The following is a 20,795-nucleotide window of genomic DNA, read 5'->3' on the forward strand; positions in this document are numbered from 1 at the left end:
TGGCCTCATCAGCCGTGACAAATCACCTCTCTGACCACTGAGATAATGAAGAGCTCATGCGACTGTTAAAGGCACTCAAAGATTTCACCATTAGTCATTAATGATCAATTAATCAAACCAATACCAGAAACATTCAGTCAAAGCTCCAGACATGTATACTTTGTTTTTCTAAAAATATAACCATGTATAAATAGGGCGACACATTTTCTGACACTCAGTGAGTCAAAAAAACACACTTAACAGGCTGACTATGTTTAATGTAAACCTGCAGTTATGACTGCTAATGAATTATTTCACCAGCTATTGCTTATTATCCTATCGCAAAAAAGGTATCAGTATACATGTACTGTATGTTTAGGGAAAAAACAGTTTTATAAGAAGTGAATAAACAATCATGGAAAAACTGTACGATGACAATTACTTCCACATGTTCCTGTTTAGACCACAAACACACATCTCCTGAGAAGCATTCTCAAGTAGGAATTCTGCAGTAGGAAGCAGTTACTAGTCCAAGAAAAGACTGCATAAATATTGAGACTTGAAAATATAGATGCATTGCACAATATTTAAGCAATTAAAATCACGTTCTTCCTTCGTCGGTCATTCTGCTGAATTACTTTTATTATTTTTCTCACTGGATGCAATATTAGCCTTAAGGAGGATTCCATTCACGCGGATAACAAATCATCAGGGGAAAAAATCCTCCCCGTGGAAGTTACATAATAACGCAATAATGTCAATGATGAGGGCCGAGTGAACGTGCACGAAAAATTGTAAGCGAGTATTATTTTTGAAAGAGGAATTACAGATCAGCTCAACGACAAACAGATACGATTAACGCTTCTCCTTTTTAACCTACTGATTTAATCCTTAACACTCCGTGCTGCAGATCGTGCCCTGCAAATACGCGCAGTCCTTCCTTAGCTCGCGTCGTGCATATTTAATTTAGCAGGCCTGGCCTTCATCTCGCACTGCTAATGGATCCTACTGTCACGTCTCCAGCGCATCCACATTCGTAACGTGAGGGATTCCGCTCCAAAATGAGATGAATCGACAGATGCTGTATCTCTAAACCAGTTAACTTGATGTACGTCCGCATCTGACCGTTTTACGTGCTTCCCATAACACAATTAATCGCCTCGATTAACTGTCTCAGGAGAAGCTGATATTCATTATAAGATTAGTGGGGGAAAATCAGCTACAATTCCAAGATTTAGTACTGGGTTACAGCGAAGAATGTGCTCCAAAGTGTTTTGTTAACATTGAACGACGTCGACTGCGCTACGTCTGTTTTTTCCACACCGAGTAGAGAACCGTTAATACCATAATTAGCGAAAAACAACCTACTTAAATGAATAAATTAATTTCAGGAGGTTGCGACTCGCTCTCACCCGTCGAGGGATGGAGCGATGCACACAGTACCCGGAGAGAGCGCGCGCAGGCATGAATGCACTGTGTGATCAGACGTACATCTCATTCATTCCTCCCTTCTGCAACTGCAACACGATCTTCCCGTGATGCGATGATTTTCACTTTCAGCAGTGTGCAAATATACTGCCTGCATCGACGCAAATAACGCAGTTGCTTGCCTTTACTTTTTTTTCCTGTGACATAATCTAATAATTTCTCTTTTTGTCCACACGCAGCCGAGGAGCAGACATCCTTTTCAGATGTAGTAAAGGATGCACTTTAATGATATAAATGCAATATCCAGTTGTGATTGTTTCCCTTTCGGGACTGCCAGCTTGTGTTCTAAATGACATACGCTTCGGACAGATGTTTACTGTCGACCATACCGTCTCACAGTTTGGAATGCAAGGGCTGAACACAACTGCTTTGGACTTAAACGGGAACCGTAACACTAAAAGAAGAATTTCCTTGTGAAGATTTCTGGATACCAAAAGACTTCGTCGAAGAGGTAACGAGCGATTATTTTGTACATGATGTCATGGTTGCGTATACACCAGCTCTACATAATTATTTAGTTAAATATATAATGTTTGACGAATATTTCCAGTTTCTCTTGATATACAAGGTCAGACCTTGTCTGTGATGTGCGCTTGTGAAGCCGCACGCTTCACCTGGGAAAATAACTTAATTCGTGCAAAATCATGCAAAGATAAGGTCACTTACAGTCACCATGTTGTACTGATTGCTCAGTGACATACGACAAGAAATGGTTTTGGACTGGCACTGGAAGAACTTACCCTTGATTGCTTTTGATACGGCACTTTGAATTCATAGAGGGTGACTGTTAATGAATCCCAGCGGCAGCGGGTGAAGACTGGGCTCTACAAAAGTCCGCTGAATATTTTCAACAATAATGGCAGCATTAAAAAACAAACATGTCAAACAAAACACGTGTGCTAATCAGAAGACCGGGATATGCAAGCAGTTTAGGTGATACAGAAATAATGGGTGTGTTGGAGCTGGAGTGAGTGAAACCAAGAGTGTGACGATTCAGAAATCATATTCTGGTCTGAATGGAAGCCACCGTGCATCACTCCATTGTTTCAAAGGATTCCGTGTGACTATGAATCTAAGCGGTCTGAAGCACCGGCGGATTTGAGGCATTGATAAAGAATGGCGTTTGACCGTTATTTCACAGGGAATATTTAAACGCGCTTTTAATTGTTGTTTTACTGTTGAGAAATAGAAATGAAACGGCTGTTATATTTATTCGTATACCGTTGATGACAACGTACAGCGCTGTTTTATTCTGACACTGCCCCGTTACGTCATTGACATTACGTACTCTTCACCTCTTTCTTTCCACCTTGCTCATTTTATAAACTGCATTGCCGGCGATTGCTTATTAATAGTATCGACGAAAGACAAATAATTGCAGTAATGCGAACGTGCAGTGGCTGTCTGCAAAAACGCTAATGCAGAACGAATTTTCCCCTTGGTTGCTTTGGTCAAATCAAGTAAACCAAGAATGGATCTGCTCGTGAAATGATTCTTTATCGTTGAGTCCTTCCACAATAAATTAAATCAACTGGTCTCATTAGTTTTTGGTCAGATTTTCACAAATGTTTATCGTGAGAGTAAACTATTATATAATAAATTGTATGTGATACATTATTTTGAACCTGAATTACCACCTTTTTTTAGCAGTTTACGTTTGAAATTAAGTTGGAAGACAGGCAGTTGCAGGTCTGTTTGTTATGAGGTAACAAACTAGGTAAACAAAGTGATTCTGTGCGTTTTTTGGTAAATTATTGTATATGATTAAAACAAGTCAGCCTCAATTACCTCAAAAACTTTGCTTTGGATTTAATTACATGAGTTACAACCAAGACTCCAGAACACAGGTTTTCACCCTTGGCTCAGAATACACTTGAACAGAGATTGTGACACAGAATGCACTTGAATGCAGAGTGAGGAGGAGATTTCCTGTGGGTGAAGTGATTACCTGATGATTTCAAGACTTATGAGGACGAGAGCAAACCTGGAATGTCAAAAGCCTCACGGATCAGAACAAACCTCACGCAGTGTCTCACGTTGCTCCCTTTGGTGTGGATAGGAGATCGCTTTACCACGACTGAGATTTTCAGATAAAACAATTCTGTTGTAATCCAGCAGTTTGTGTCTGTTTTAGATTAGCATTGATTTAGTTGCCCTGCAGAATAGGCCGCAGTAATGTCACAAAGATGTCACAAAGCGCCTCGAAAGCCCACTTCTGAAATGGCAGTACACACCATGTTCTATGGCTACAAGTATGAAATTGAACCAAATTACCATGCCAGAGTTACTCAATAATGCTATACTTGCTCAGGTGTACATTGAGATTATAGCTGTAGATAAAGTTTATGAATCGGATCGTTGTCATTTTAAGGAAATAGCTGTTATACTTGAATTAACAGTAGCCCCTTGATTGTCTGTGCAATTTGTGTGACAACAGGTCACCTCTTCAATTTATCTACAATTAATACTACAGTTTGCATGTTTCTGTATTGTGATGGTCTTATATTTGTCCATTTCAACTGTTCAGGGTTTTCTCATTTTTAAATATGCGGTAATACCATCACTTGTGAATTTCTTTGCTGCACTCATAAAATTCATTGCTTTTTTCCGTCTGTGATTCTGTTCGCCACAAGTTGCTAACTGGTAGGCCTTGGATGCTACCAGCTGCCCCCCCCAAGCCCCTGGTTGTGTTCTTATTTTAAATTTCTATGCAGTATTTACAAGTGTTTGCCTGAATATGAATGATATTTTGTTTAGAATGTCAAGAAATCACTATTCTTAATGCCAGTTGATGTTAATGTGGATTTTCAGTCTGGGTTTCTGTATCTCTCATCAGAAGCAATATACATTATGTTAAATTTATATCAGTGAACTGAGTGTGCTGTAACATGAATGATGACCATCCCAGGGGAGCTGAAACATACCAGGCCTTTATCTACACTTGTGGTTCTTGTCTTGCATGCATTCTTTGTTTGCATGTCTCAGGGGAATAGCTGTGTTCCCTGTATAATGCTTACATTCTTACAAGCAGCGAAGAATATCAAGTAATTGCTTCATGTGCTAGAGCCATGTAACACTCAAGGCATTAAACTGTTGTGGTGCACAGCATCAAATTTTCAATTTACGTGCAAAAGAATCTTGGCAGCAACCTTTCTGTGTTTGAAAATAATGTTATTTGTTTTGAGCTAATTGAGGAGGCTGTAATAAAAACTGTACCATTTTTGTATGTACAGATTATAATAGTCACCTTATGTTTTATAATCACATCTTATATCGTGATTCCCTTCTGCATGAATCCCCACTGATGCAATGGTTTGGATGGAAGACACCAATCTACTTGTTTGTCTGTAGAGAGGATCCTGCAGCTTCCAAATCTATACTGCATTGCATAAGTAAAGTTTTATAGAACTTGGCATTAACATAAAATGGGGGCAAGGTCAAAAGCTACCATTTTAAACTGATTGCATGCCAGGGTCATGTATGTAAATTTAGCCTTTAGCAATGGGCCTGCGTTTCTGTTTATTCCCTTTCCACTGTTGTCTGGTGGCATCTGCAAAGCAGAGCGATTCAGAGCGGATTTTTGAAAGGCTATACAGAGGGCAGAGCGGGAGAATTTCGCACTTCCAGGTGGGAAAAACCCAAGGCGCTGTGCTGTAAGGTGTCCGCACAGTGCATCACCAGGCCTCGAGCTGGCAGTGAAAATGTTCCAGACAGCTGAGCAGAGGTCTTACCTGGGGGTGCTGATGATACAGAACATCTCTTGGGGGCTCTGAGCTCTTCACAGAGCGACTGACATGGATAGATAGATAGATGCAGAGGGTGTCAGCTGAGAGACGATTTATATAGTACATGTGTGTCAGTTGTGCAGGGCCGCACTATACCAGGATTCCTGTGCCGGTCCAACAAACGGCAGACTGAAGTGAACCCAAGGCGCTTCTCTGAAAAAAATTCACTACTTAACTAAACTAATATTTTCATATTTACATACTGCATTATTCAGAGCTTGAAATGTTTTGTTTTTGAGGACTCCCTTGTACAATGCTGAGAGAAAATGTGTGGTTGGACACTGCAATCACACATCCAGTAGATGGGCTTTAGTTTTTGTTTCAAAAAACTGAAAACATGTTCATGAACATCAGAAAATGTCAGGCTTGTAAAGTCTTCTATTCAGAACTAGTACGACTGCATCTTGTCAGAAAAATGAAAGGCCTACAAAGTCTGATGACAGTTGGTTAATGTTCTCTCCTGTTTTGTGATAAAGGTACCACCAAGAAAAAACTGGCTTCAAAATGCTAACATGGCAGTCTGATTACAAGCTGAATAATAATTAGTGAAATGATAATGCGTTCGATAGAACAGGCCTGGAACTATACAATGATACAATGATAGAATACACTACTCTAATTCAAATTAAATTCTAACTAAAATGTAATTGCAGCATTACATGGTTCATGGATCTATAACTGGCCCGGTTCAGTTTGAGATAGTACGGTGCAGGTACGTTCACTATATCAACAGAGCCAAGTTTACACAGTTTACACAAGCTTACAGTTTAGCTGAAATTTTATGTAGTGTAGTGCAGGTACAGATAGGAAGGTGTTTGACAGTGATGATGGACAGAGTTGACGGAGATGTTGTATTATGTCTTACTGGCTAAAAATCATGATAAAAAGCCTAACACAATAGAAATCTTGCTGAAAGCAACTATGCATTGCAACATAAGATTATAGAAAAAGCAGTGTGCTTAAAAATAATCTCCTTTGAAAAGAATATTATTCATTATTTTACATTTCAACTAGACTGCCAATTGTGTTTACAGTTTACAGTTATTGCACTTAAACTGTATTTTCATTGATATAAAACATTATCTGCATATGTTTTCACAGTATAATTTATCAGACATTGCCACCGAATACAATAAAAATACACTTGCAGCTTTTCCACTGCAAGAGACATTTTCATTTATAACTATGAAATCAAACTGGATTTCTGGTATATACATTTCTCTGAGCCAGCTGAGACACCTGTTTTATATGTTTTTATAAAACAATTACCACATACATATCTACATATCATGGTCATACTGTTTACCAGCACAGACAAAAAATACTGCCCTGGAACTGCTCACGTTGTTGTGCAGAAAACTAGTGATTTGAAGAAGCGAGTATTTAAGAAGAAGCAACGAGGCAAACTGAAGTTCAGGTCATGGAAGAGGTGGGGGAAAGAGGTAACGTGCTTTGGGAGGGAGAGGCTTTGAACCCAATCAGAGTAAGGCAAGGAACTAATGGAGGGAATAAATGATTGTGATTGGCTAATGAAAGAAACAGCGCAGTAACAGGCAGTAATAAAGATGCAGTTGATTATCTCACACCGTGGAAGCAAACGGTCTCTGCTGCGGAGCAGCTCTGTCAGATTCCTCTCATTCCGCAGAGCAGGGCTCTGTTACTGCCAGGGGCTCGACAGGGCTTAGCCCTCGGACCTCTCAAGGGTATCGCTCAGAACCCCTCAGCTCCCCCTGACTAAGCGCGACACAGGCTGTGTTCTCACGTTTCAGAAACACTACTAGTAAACAAACAGCGCGTCAGTCCGCCGACCGAGCGGCCTGGAAACAGCAACGCAGCACGTCAGCCCGAACTTCTAGGCCCGAAAACTCCTAATTCTCTGTGCGTGTTATTTTTCGGAAGTCCGTGTTCAGTGGGATGGCGGGGGGGGGGGGGAGAAGAGAAATCGATCGTGGCACAAGTGAAACGAAGAGCTAGAGCAGGAGGTGGCAGTGGAGAGAAACGAGGGCTCTGTGTTCCATCAGTTACTTTGTTGTTAACTTTGAGTAGTAGAAGAGAAGCCAGTTAAAAGATAAGATAAAAGCTGCATGCAACCCAATTAAGAAATACAGCAAGAAGCAGCATACTTACCGTGTATTTGTCATGCCACATAGCCACCATATCAGTGGGACGTTTTCCAAGCACAGGGTCTCATAAAGTAAAATCTTCTTCATATTCAAATAAGAGTAAAGAAGCAAATTTTGAGCTTATTGTGTAGTAACAGCAGTGCTGTAACATTTTTTTTTCATGTGCAGTTAAATCAAGCAAACAATTGCTAATTCAAGACCAAGACCATTTGCACTAAAATAATTATGAATTAAATTATATATATTAAATTATGAATAGAAAATTATGAATTTTAATTATAAAATAATTCAAATAATGTTCAGTCTTTCTCCTTTAAAGGGGAGGTCATGTCTGAGTAATGTATGTTCACATCCGTATCTGTATGATATGTTATAATGTCTTTGATGTTAACTGTCCATGAAGAAACATGGAAGTTATTACATCTGTATTCATGGTGTAAAGAATAATTGCCATAATGTGAAAACTGATGGTATAAATATAGCTGTGACTTATCCAAAATTTGGCAGCAGTCTGAGAGACCTGGCACCTCTGCAGGTGCAAATTAAACATTTCTGTAAAATGTGGGAATACAATTTTATAGGGCATTTTAACTACCTTAAATTATTAATACCACTGCTGAAAAAGAATGCTTTGTATATGCAAACCCCTGTCATATGTTCACCATTGCTAAACTGAGGAGGCCAGTGTTTTTTTTACCCAAAGCATTATTACAGCTCATTTTACAGACTGATAAACCGCTCACACAGATGAGTGTTGTACAAGCAGTTTCCAGTCTGCTGTGTTGGAAAAACTCATTGGAGTTTTCCCTAATCAACACTCAAGATTTAATGATCTTGACACAATGAAAAACAGCCATAGTACACCATTCCTTTGTAATTAACATTTAAATTATGGCGCATACCAGCGTGTTTGTCACAATAAGAACGTCAATACATTAATACAGAAATATCAACCTAATTTTCTAAATAACTCTAACATGAGCTTATTTGAAGATCGAAAATATTAATACAGTGGTTCATTATGCATAACTCTAAGGCCTCTGCTTTCACTGCGGTGGTGAGGGAAAAAATATTCACTGTAACCCACTACTGTTGTTGTCATTACAAAATACAGAAATTGCTGTGTCCAAATATGAATCCAGCACAGTTTTTTTCTTGATTAACAAACATTTCGCTTGTGTTTGTATTATCTAATATATTGAAAATATTTATTTTCATATTTCTGAAAATGTTTTGTTAATGACGAAACAGTGCATGGCGTAACATGACCACGACTACCGCGAATGGCATATTGCATCGCCGGTGATCTCAAAAAAGGGGGCTGCACGGTAGTTAATGCACCGTCCTCGTTGTAAGTCATTAACGAATCATTGCTCGGGTGAAGGCACATCGGAGACACTACTGTGTGCGGCTCAAGGACTGTTGAATATCTCATTTCTCACTCAGCCTGACTGCGGCACGGTGGCCCCAGCGGTCGATGACTCAACTGCACGCCGTTGTAATTTTTAACCTGTGTCTGACTCCACACCTCAGGGAGTGGCCTTGTGCTCTCTACCACAACATTATTCTTTCAAAAAGACCGTGCCAGTTTGTTTTTTTTTGTTTTTTTTTGCTTATATTACAAGGTGCACGTGTGAATTGAAACAGACTGCCATCTGTCTCTCTTGGAAAGCAAGTTTGATGCGTGTGTCAACTGCTCCTCAGAAGAGAATGGAAAAGGAGGCTGAGTCAGGCAGGGGGTGTGTCTGGGAGAAGGAGGCCGTGTTCTGTTAATCACTGCACCGTATCACTCCCTTCAAGTTTTTATCTGAACAGGGGAATGAAATGAAAACCGCAATACGACTGTAATACTCTGCCAAACAGCCAGACTGATATTGGGTTCCTTCACTTAAAAAAAAAAAAGATGATGGCATTTTAACAACTGAGTATAGGGTAACAGCTTGTGGATGGGTCAGCTTACATTCCATGTTTCATTTTATTCCATTTTGGCATCTCAGGGATTGATCAACAGAAAATGTTTCATACAATACATACTCTCTTTCAGCATTTTACCCATCATGCTCGAAACTAGTACATATAAGAGGCCACTACATTGTTATATGTGTGCACTGTACTGTGTAATGACAAAGGAATGGGTTATTGAGAATGTGTATATTGTGAATGTGATCGTGTTCCGCGGTGTGCTGTAACTGCAATTGCAGTGTTGTGCGGTTGAGGTGCATTGTGGGAAATGTGCATGGCAGTGATTACGTGCCAGGCGGTTGGGCAAAGATGGTGTCCTCTGAGTAAGTCCTGAGCCACTCCAGTCTTTTCCGAACACACAGTGCACTCACTTAAAGATTAACGGCTGCAGCGTTCTGAGAAATGAATGAGTCACTGGAGTCATTAGCTTCGAACCAAATTGGAGGTTGTGGTTTTTTTTTTTTTTTTTTTTTTTTTTTGCTGTTGTTTATTGAACCTCTTTCGCACAAATCAAGGGGTCCTCGGAGAACAGCTGCGCAGATTTTGGTTCATGCTACAGAGGCTTGATCCTTCTGGATTTTTTTCTTTTTTTTTTTTTTTTTTGTTCAGCAACAGCGTTGTAGACCTGTGCTTTCAGGCAAAACAAATACGTCACACTAATCAGCACAGATTTGCTTTAAGCATCCCTCCTCACTCTGAACTGATGGAAGATGTAGGTCAGCAACATGCCCTCCTCCGTTCTGCCCTGTAAGGAAACACAAACAGACATACAGTAAAACAGAAGCCCGGCTCTGCTCTAGGATCCGCTCTCTGGCTGCTCCTCTCCTCTCTGATGTTTCTTTAGACTCTGGCACATTTGAACAAATGTGTGGATTTGCTAAGCTAATTCTTCAGTCAAGCCTTGATCTGATTACTCTCCTCACATCACTGCATCTCGATCTGCTTTAAAGTAGCAATTTATTTATTATGCCTAGGAAATCTTACTTGAAGGCAGCAAAGTCTGCCACATCAGACTGTTGTGCAAAGGGTGTTAAAGGTTAAGACTGAAAGGGCAGCTCTGGAAAAATTCAATCATTCATTTGTTTTTTTTGACGGCATGTATGTATATGTAGAGAGTCATACCTCTGTTGCTGGAGTGTATAACAAGTTCCAGTAGTGGGTCCCATTCCCAGTGCTGCTATTGGATCAGTGTATGCTGAGATTTGCTACTAGAGATTACACCTGGGAGAGCATCTGTTTATATCCTCCACCCGAAGGTCTCTGATTGTTTATTTACAGTAAGAATGGGAGAGATAAGGCGGGCCCAAGATCAGCTTACCCACCCTTAACTCTATCTTTAACCATAATGAGAGCAATGATCAAGCTGATCATGGTCCTGTCCTTATGCCAACTTTCATTTCCTTCCATAAAGTGCCCATAAGTGCTTGTCCAAAATCAGTCTGATCACTGTTCTCTTGAGCTTAAGGTTGGAGATTGGCGTGGGTAAGCTGATCTCAGACCAGTGCTCACAATAGCTTTCACCCCGCAGCTTGACACGTGCTCTAAGTCGCAGAGTAGGCCATGGAAACAGCCGAGGGGCAGGGAAGGGTGTAGTGGCCTTGTTGATGGCTGAATTATTACAAAACTGTGAAACTGTAAGCATCCGTAAGTGTCGCACTCCTCTTACAGGAAGTTGATCCGTCACTGTCTCTGTGTATTGACAGACCCGGGGACTGCAGTCCAGAGAAAATGAGGTGTTGCTCCAGTAGTCTCTCACAGCAAATCTCGGAGCGCAGTGGCCCGGTGGCTTCGCCGGGGCCGAGACACGGGGCCGGATCTCATTATTTTTATTTGCTCATACAGTACAGTGCTTGTTGTCATGGGATGAATTGTTGCTGTGCTTCCCTTGTCAAATTGGTAGGTGTGTGTGTGTGTGTGTATGTGTGTGTGCTGTGCTGCTTTTTACAGTGGGCCGTTCGTATTTGCAAAGCAGTAGATTACTCACCCACAGAGTAGGAGGACATCTGACTAAATTTAGGTCCCTTATGCAACGCTTATATTCAAGCCTTCATTTAAATCTCACTGTGGAGTGTACAAATTTTCGTGCAAGAGGAGCCTACACTGCATTCCTTCTGGAGGATAATTGTTAAAACAATGTCTGTGCTGGAGTGATAAGAGAAGGATGGCTAAACGATATCAGAGCATCAGACTGTTTCAATGGCCACAGAGGGGGTGGGGGGAATGGCATGATGTTGCATCTGATCAGTGGGGGGTTCAGCATGAAGGCTTTCCTTAAAGGGGAACATATAAACACTCTGAACTCATACTACAGAGCGATATGCTATCAGTGCTCGATGGCAAGTCTGTGCTTGTTGTATTACCTTTGAGTGTGACATGTATGTTCCATAGATACTACTAAAAACATAACTTTCTTCGTCTTGTGCGCTGTCAGTTATACCCATGGATACAGTGAATGCTTAGAAAAGTTATTTAATGGTAATGCAGCACCGTACTGGCAAAATAACCACCTTATGTTAGCTGACAGTAAGCTAATGATAAACTATCAACATTTTCACGTTTATCATTGGTAAGCTAGATAGCTGGCTAGTATGCAAAGTTCTCATCACATTCTAGCTACATATGTGGAGCATGTCTGTGTGTAGGGAGCTACCGTAGATGAAAAGCATTACACAAAGATGAGAGTTTTCAGTTGGTAACAACTGACAGAAATTAAGAGCTGAGGTGAGCAGATATATAGTTTTGGAGGCATGGAAGTGATGAAATAATATCTGTTTGCACCCCCATGGTACAGTAATGATTTGTCATATTTGTTTACAAATGGTGTTCCACAAAAAAAAAAAAAAAAAAAATTCATTTCAATATCACAGACTCCCGCTCCCTTTATTAAGGGCCAGTGGAAATGTATCAAATTTGTCATGTGATGTGGTAGAGGCTAGTGCTGTGATGTTGTGTTTACAACCCTAATAGAACCTGCTAACTGCATAAATTATAGCAACCAGATTTGATGCAGTATTCCTGCTCAGAAACGCAGGGACACTGCAGTGTGTCGGTGAGAGGTACACATGTCATGTGCAATCTTGATTATTCTCCATCACTCTTATGTAGTAGTTGAAAATATTGATTTCAATACTCGATCAAGTAAACAAACACAAAAGCACATCATATCATATGATATCACGCACCTGTAAATATGAGCTGATCTTCAGCTTATTTGAAAGAGATTTCAGTTTGCGTGCGGAATGCGTCCACAGCATTCCCACATAAAGGTGGCTGTTCCTGTGCAAATCAGATAGCCGCCAGATGGAAGGTTAACAATCTTTATCAAATTAGATTGGCATGGGTAATTTCATGATAGAGGTGATTGATGTTCCTGTCAGCTGCACCGTATGGAGGGGGAAACAGACAGTGGCATCAGAGTGACATTAGAGGAGTTGTTCAATTGAAAGGAGGCAACACAGTTCAGTCAGATCACACTGGGCTGACTGAACGGTTTAATTATTTTGTCTTTAAGTAATGAAATAAAGGACACCTTTTCTTTGTATCACTCTCCTCAATTATTCCCCAATTTCTATTTATTGGACATTTGCAATGGCTAATCTATAGGAGGTGTCCTTTGTCTTCTCTTATTTGTACGGTTTGTATTAACACTGGACAGTGATTTGTGCCTCATCCTTATTAGATGATAAGTCAGTAATTGTGTCTGTGTGTGTGTGAACCTTGCTCTGTGAAAATTTAAAGTCCTTATATCAGTGGCCCGTCTTCAAGTAATAAGCAGTTGTAGAACAGTCTGTATTAAACACATTTTCCGCATTTCTTTTAATAAAGAGTGCTTTTATAAGGTTCCGCAGCAGGTTTTCAGTTCAGTAAGTGCTCAGCTAATGCGCCCAGGAGTGAGGCAAGACAACCCATTTAGACTAGCCTGTCACACTCACAATGCCTGGAGGAAGTTAACCTAAACTCTAATGTGCGCATTGATTCACCAACACAATTCACTGTATTAATTGCCACTGTTGAGTAAAACTCGAGGAGATTATTATATTTATGACCCTGGTAAAAAAGGTGGAAATGGTATAAAAGTATTAAATGTTCTGGAAAAACCCTTTTCTGGATCTGTATACGTGGTTTCATAAAAGACTCATTTGAACCAATCAAATCACTAAGACTATTACTGAGATCAAGATTGGATCACTAGACAGGTATGTGAGCTGAAGATTCTGTATAGTACATAAGTGAACATTAAAGTCTTTTCTTATCATATCAAGGCCTTATCAAGACTGTGCAGGGCTTATACACTGTACATTTATAATAAGGCTTAAGAAGACATTACAATTAATATTTAATCATAATTAGATAAGTGTGATTATATAACATAAAGTCTGAACATAATAACATAAGAAATGAACTCAAAACAAGTCCCATCCATTGAATAATAGCCATACCCATGAAGGGAAACACTTTCTTTAATCAACCATACACATTACATACTAGCCTCTTCATCAGGGCAGTATATGTGCTCCTAAGCTGCCTTGGCACCCACCCACACAGACCATTTTTAAAATAAAAGAAAATCTTGTGTGAGGTGGAGCAAATCACACTATCACTGGGCTGTCCGTGTGTTTGAGTTTCTCTCCCACTAGGCCTCTACCTGTAATTTATTTTCCCGGCTTCCAGTCGAGTCAGGTGGAGCAGGTGTCTTTGGTGGTGGAGGGAACCACTGAAGCGCCAGTAAAATATGAACCTGAGATGAAAGTGATAAACCACACTTGGTTTTGCAGTGTTCAGAGGGTGACAACTCCTCTTGCATTGTAGATGGACATTTGATTGGCCATCTCCACTATCATTCTGCTTCACTGAACTCTAATTGGCCCCATGTTTCTTTGTCAGAGGCTAATGGGATTCTCATTCCCTTGATGTGGATGTTCTGTGCGTGATGTTGACAGGCATTGAATACTAATGTAGAGGTCTCATTAAAATACCATTTAATGAATGTTAAAAGTACTAATTGACAAACCTTAGTCATATGTTGAGCTATCATTAATGAGGTCTTTTTATTTGTACTGTCTTTTTCAAAGTCTTGCAGATCATTTTTGTTCATCCTGAAGGTTGGAGTGTTCAGATCTAATTAAAGGTTGTTCTGTGTGTGTGTGTGTGTGCGTGCGTGCGTGCGTGCGTGCATGTAAAACATTATGTAAGGACCTTTGATCACTATTCTGATTAATTCCTGAAGCACAGCTCACAGTTCTCAAGGACAGTAAAGATCTGAGAAAGTACAACTGCCAGTTTGAAGTTACCTGTGACAAGCTGGAGGGCCTTTACTTGGCAGAGAAGAATCTTTTCAAGAAAGTACCCTCCTTATACTGCAATATAATACTATAATACACTGCGATATACATATTTATGGGAGTCATTTTCAGAAGGCAGCTTCGCCACAGAAACCATTTAGAGAACTCCTCGCTGTAAAAAATGAGCCGCCACAGCACCTTCATCTTGTGATTATTCTTGAAAACAAAAATAATGCTGTTCCTTGCGGCCCATAAAAACAATAGACCATTTTCAGTGAACATATTATTTGGTTTAGATTTTTTTTTTCAACAGAATGTATAAATATTACATGTTCCATTGAAGGCCCAAGGCACAAAAAAAGTCCACAGTCCTCACAGCACCTCCCCGGCCGCGTTAAAATACTGCAGGGTAAGATGGATAGTGCTATAACTGCTTGGGATTAGGCTATTATGGTTATTGATACCACTGCACTTCAGAGTCTGTGCCACTTGATGGATGTGGGACTTTGCACAGAAGTCAAACCCCACAACTTTCAAAACAGCTTTGATGAAATACCTTATTAATTTAGTATCCAGGGGCACAGTGTTGTCAAATTGGGTGTTGGGGGGGGGGGGGGGCATGTGTCTTAATGATGGTTAATTATAAAAATAATGAGTTTTTTAAGTGTTTGGAGCTTAGATCCATGCAAGTCTGTACAATCCTCTCTCATTTAGTACTTTAGGTTGTTGTTACACAAAATATTGGGGGACACCCTTTTGTCTTCACCTAAAAGGAAACACATTTTTCACCAGAAAACTGGGAATGTAGACAGCTCAGTAACACATGAAGAGTCTTACACTTATCAATAACTGTCAACATCAAAACCAACATCTGCTATTGATTTGGCTATTAAAATGACTGTTCATTCACCCATTATTCTTGTTCAGCTATTCTCCATATTAAAATTGCAATGGAGAATTTGTGGACTTACTAAAATGTAATTTACTGGTATATCTTTGTTTGAAATAAACTGTATATTTCAGGGAAAAAAAACGTGAATCACAGAGATCAAAACACATTGCATCCTTTTTGTACCGTGAAACCACTTCATCTCTTGAATATTTTTGACTGTTTACCTCATAATTATCTTTTAACATCTTCATTTTATTGGAGCTTGAAATTAATTTGAGTTTTCCTGAAAAGGTCAGTAATTATTTGAGAATATACCTCGGGGATACTGTTTGGTTGAATGTACCAAGCTCGAACCAAGTGAATTGCCCTTACACGGCAGATTTGCAACCTTTTGATATTTCCAACCAAGTTTTGAGATTTATTTTCTCATAGAACAATTCTAGTGGCCTGTTTATGCCATGTCATTCCCTAAATCCAGCCAACCGGAAAACTAGCTTTAGTTATTTTTATCATGATTTTGAGTTAGTACTCATCTTGTACCACAGTGCAGGCTTAGGTTTCTGGTGCAACAAAGAAGATTGTGTTTCTTCTCCAGTGAAATCTTCAACTATATGTAGTATTTATAACTTTCTTATCCACATATCAGGCAAAGAACATTGCTCTGAATTTCAGATTCAGAACGTGTCACAGTGCAGAATCACCTCCATTTTTAAAGCCATTGAAGCTAAAAGGCTGTATTCTGGAAAGGTAGGAGAAAAGATTCATTCACCACTCACTTGAAATAGGCTGTGTCTGTGGTGGCTGCCATATCTTGCCAGTTTACTGTGGCTGCAGATGCAATCTGAGGAAGGGAATAGAGGTGAACCGAGGTTGGAAGTCAGTACTTTTTAACACAAAGTAATAAAGCAGTCGAGAGGATAATGCATCTGTGCTTAGAGTGCAGGCCACAGGTTCTTGAAATTGATGTGCAGTACAGCAATTGGGAAGCTGAGGACTTCACTCGAAAGTGCAGTTAGTACAGCTGGACACCTTAAGTGTGCTGAAGTTCTGTACTGACGTTCACACATAGGACGTGTGAATACCCTGAAATACTTACAGGGATGCATGGGAAGACTGCATAAATTACACACTGGGAAGACAATGGCTGTTGCAGGATTACTTAGTTGCAGCTGCTATTTTTCATGCAGTGACCCTCATATAAAATACAGGCGTGAACTGCAACACTTCTTACTACAGGCTTATGAAAACGGCACACGCAGAGACATGCTGGAATCTCCTGGGGGCACGACCCAAAAGAACATCGCTGTTTGGACAACAGAGCAGACAGGAAACCAAAATGACAGCCCACTCAAGTCATGACACACTTCAATTAACAGACGAGAAAAGAATTAATCTGTCATCAAGGATTGCTTATGTGTATGCATCTAGATATCTCCCAGTGGGTGTGTTTTTCTAAATTATTGGGTGTTATGGGTAATAATGACTTTTCCAGACAGATCTAAAACCGCCAGATAATGCAGTGAAAAAAGCCAATAGATGCAGAGAGGCAATCCCTGCTCATTTGCGTCATGCCAAAGAACAAATTGTTGCTTAATAGCTGGCAGCTGAGAAGGGCACCAGCTTCCTGAATACAGCCTTGCCCTTATCCATCAGGTTAAGGACACTTACGAACACTTCTCTATGTTTTATGTGTAGAGCTCACAGAAGGTGTAAATTTACTGATGTCACTGCTCCGTGGTTTTATTACGGGGCGTTTCAACAAACTGCACACTCAGGTAGATGATTTTGTCTTCCTTCATGGCTGGTTAATAAGAAACTGAAACAGTCGTGCAGGTGGTGACAAAGTTGCTCTGTGATTATTTCCGGCTGAAAATTGGAGCAACGCCTGTCGCTCCCCCTTGACACCAAGTGGAAGGATTCCAATCAATTCCCCTTCCTGTCAGGTTCATTCAGGAGCTCTGTGGTGTTGCATCACCTGTCTGCTCACCTCCCCGCTCCTTTGGAGCTCAAAGTAAAAAATGCCAAATGTCTCCTGGGCCTAACGCTGACAGCCTTACCATGGCGTTAAAGCTTTCCTCACTTTCCTTTAAGAGGCAAAAAAAAAAACAGCCTTATAAAACAGATGGCAAACCCAGCTGAGCCAGGGTGAAAGATGAGCAAGGGGAGGAATATGAGATTGAATGTACTTCACTGTATTAAACTTCGCCCTGTTAGATCTGGTGGAAGGTGACTGTGCTACAGGCATTCTCTCTGATGGAATATGCATGCATTAACCATCACTGTTATATGTCCAAGCTGTCTCTCTATATAGCCTAGAGTAAATATATGGTTATCTGTTAAAACGCACAATGAATTAAAAGTAGTAAATATCAGTGCTCTAAAACCTTAATATTGTAGACAGCATCCCTCTCCATGAGCCGAATAGGCCTTTGTAGCTCAGGTACATACTGTATAGGTGCAAAAATGCAAATGGTTTTATCACAGTTCTGAATCACTGCAAAAAATATGTGGTGATAATCACGCTGCATGTGAAACGTGCCAAGGCTGGTGAAATCCGACAGAATCTTTTTCTTTACTACACAAAAAATAAACACTTACTCCTCCTAGGGCTTTTACCATACAAACATCGGAGTCCGCAAACTTTGCATTCATTTTCGATCAGTGCACTTTTAAAATGCATTTTTTGCTATTTGTTAACATCAAAAGAACATTCAGAGTAAGCCTTTTCATTGTTGCTAGGCAATTGCCAAGCCTTTGTTTTCTGAAAAGTGTACTCAGCCCTGCCTTGGCTAATTAGTTTGCGTTTGAAATGCTACAGACCGATAACTACTATCAATGCTGTTTCAGCCTACAGGTATGTGATAACAACCGACACATGTACAATATTTCCTAACTACTAAACCCGAATGAAACCCTTTTTATTTCCTAACTACTAAAGCCAGATGAAACTCTTTTTGTGATAATTCATTGATAAACGTGAGAGTCAAAGCCGCGTCAGCTATGAACTCTTAGCATTGTTAGCTGTGGTGCTAATAGTGGTTGTTAGGTTGCTCACAAGCACATAAACCCGTCCATTTTTAACACTTAACGAAACAGCCCTTAACTATGCTAGCCACCATAGCCATTACTGTGTGTTTAGCCACAGCAAAGTTCTAGCCAGTTAGATAGCTATTTGTGCTATTAATTGTTGTTAAATTTGTAAACAGGTAGCTACCCCGTGAACGTATATATGGGTTTGCACATCTTGTACAACCAGACAACAACCAGGAATTTTTCGTTTTGTGTTCCCTTATGAGAAGGATATTTCACGTCCATAGTTCTTGGTTTGTTCAGAAAAGTGGGAATGATGCTTAATATTGCTACCTGCGGAATATCAAAATGAATCGCAATTATCTCCTTTGTGTGTTCACTGTCCGTTAAGGGCCGTTTCACACATCAGGAAACCTGCCAAGCAGCAGCGATGTCAGGCAGCCCAGTAATTCCTCTGGCTCCAGCTCTTCAGGATTATTAATACGGCTGGGGACGGTGGGGGTGTCTGTTTCAATCTTCAATTTAAACTCCAATTTGAAAGAAATCGCCTCAGAGAAATAATGCCGAAGATGAAAACAATGATATTGCAAATTAAAGAGACAAATTCTCAATCATAACATGGTAAAATGATCATATCTGTTAGCACGTCAGGGGCTCGGGTGATGAGGGAGAACCCTCCCAGTCTGGGGAGTGGCTTGTCTAGATGGGATCAAAATGAACACAAAGAGAGACAGTCCACATTGACCAGCCCCAGGAAACTCTAGGTGGAGCTTTCTTCTGGATCCTCAACAAGAAGATCAAGCAGGTCTTTGGCGTGCAAAGGCGTGATGGCACAGTACACGTGTGTGCGTACATTTGTGTGGTGTGTGGGTGGCGAGGTGTAGAATTAAAGAGGAAAGATGGCTTAGACAACAATGATGGTTGCTCACAAAACAGACAGAGCCCCGTAGCCTAGAACTTGCTAGTTTGTAATATACAGTTCCTTGGCTTGCCACTGTACTAGTGGCATACCAGGTGCTTGCTCTCTTGTAATACAGAGTGGGGCTTGTCGTGCGGAAAATAACTGTTGGTATCGTGGGCCAAGAACTCTGAAGAACACTGGCGGAGTGCATGCACCATGATCAGTGCTTCCTGCATTGAAACAGGGTTTATTTTCACCCCTAAAAGGGGTGAAAATAAAGGAGAAAAATGAAGGAAAGTAAGACAGAACAGCGCAATACATATCTGTTCAAAGTTTTATTTTTTTGGTGGCTGTACGTTAGAGGATTTGTCTAGTGTATGTGGGCTTTAGTTGATTTCTTCTGTAGTTTTTTGCACTATGTCTACCATTAACAATGGATGTGCATGTTACCTTGTTCTTAAATTAAATGAAGTAGGTCCAAATTACTGTCTTACATTTCGTTTTATCTGTAGATATGTGAATGTTTCAGACGGTAGGTGTTTTAACCACTAGGTGTTAGTGTATGATGTTTCCACAGGTGACAGGTAGAAGGACTCCCTAGGAGTGGCTGGGGCTGTGGTGTTGACACCAAACATCGGGGTGTCTTAGAAATGAACACAGTCGCCTACAAATTACCTCCTGCAAAATTAAAATTTGCTGGTGAAATTCAGATTGAATGATTGATGAATATAGGTTATGACACCGTCACGGTATTCTGCATGTAGATAGAGTAGAGAGCCCATGTACCCCAGAAAGATGGGGGGCATTCCCAGATTTGCATGGCATACAAGGATGCGTAGTAATAACATTTCTCCTAGGATAGAGAATAACGATGAAAGCTGGCAGTGAAATGAGGAAGAACACACAATTTATTAGCACCCCTCATGTTCTTAGTTAGATTGAATCACAGCAGTGTCCCACTCCTCAATTCTAGGGTCTACTGAAAAATTCACTGGGTGACCTTCAACCGTCTGATAATAGAACGAACACTCTTTTAAGATTGTTGCCATTTGCTCTGAAATTTAATAAAAGTGTGGGTTATGTGTTTACACACACCTCAATTATTCTATATGTGATACGCATCAAAACTCTTTTTATTATACAGCATACCGTAAGTTGCAAAAACGTGTTCTTGCTTTTTCAGTGATGGTTAGACATGATCAATGTACCTGGTAATTTGTCGTTGTATTATTTCCTGAGCAGAATCATGTTTCTGCATGTTACTGTGATATTTTTGTTTTAGTGAGAATTAAGTGATATTAGTACCCAAACAGAAAAAACTGAAATAATTTATACACTTATACAAGTACAGTA

General features: G+C 40.2%; 1 protein-coding gene across 3 annotated transcripts in view; it reads left to right on the forward strand.

Moving 5' to 3' along the window:
- Positions 1 to 998: 998 nt before the first annotated feature.
- Positions 999 to 20,795, forward strand: part of LOC118780348 (probable G-protein coupled receptor 153) — a 45,458-nt gene continuing 25,661 nt past the window's right edge. For 2 of the 3 annotated variants that reach the window (XM_036532792.1, XM_036532793.1), the window contains exon 1: positions 1,000 to 1,918. The gene's annotated coding sequence lies outside the window, so the exon portion shown is untranslated. Of the gene's footprint in view, positions 1,919 to 20,795 lie in introns of all 3 variants that reach the window. The other variant, XM_036532791.1, reaches the window with a different exon arrangement.

Source organism: Megalops cyprinoides, chromosome 7 (genome assembly GCF_013368585.1).
Source record: "Megalops cyprinoides isolate fMegCyp1 chromosome 7, fMegCyp1.pri, whole genome shotgun sequence".
Classification (NCBI taxonomy): Eukaryota; Metazoa; Chordata; class Actinopteri; order Elopiformes; family Megalopidae; genus Megalops; species Megalops cyprinoides.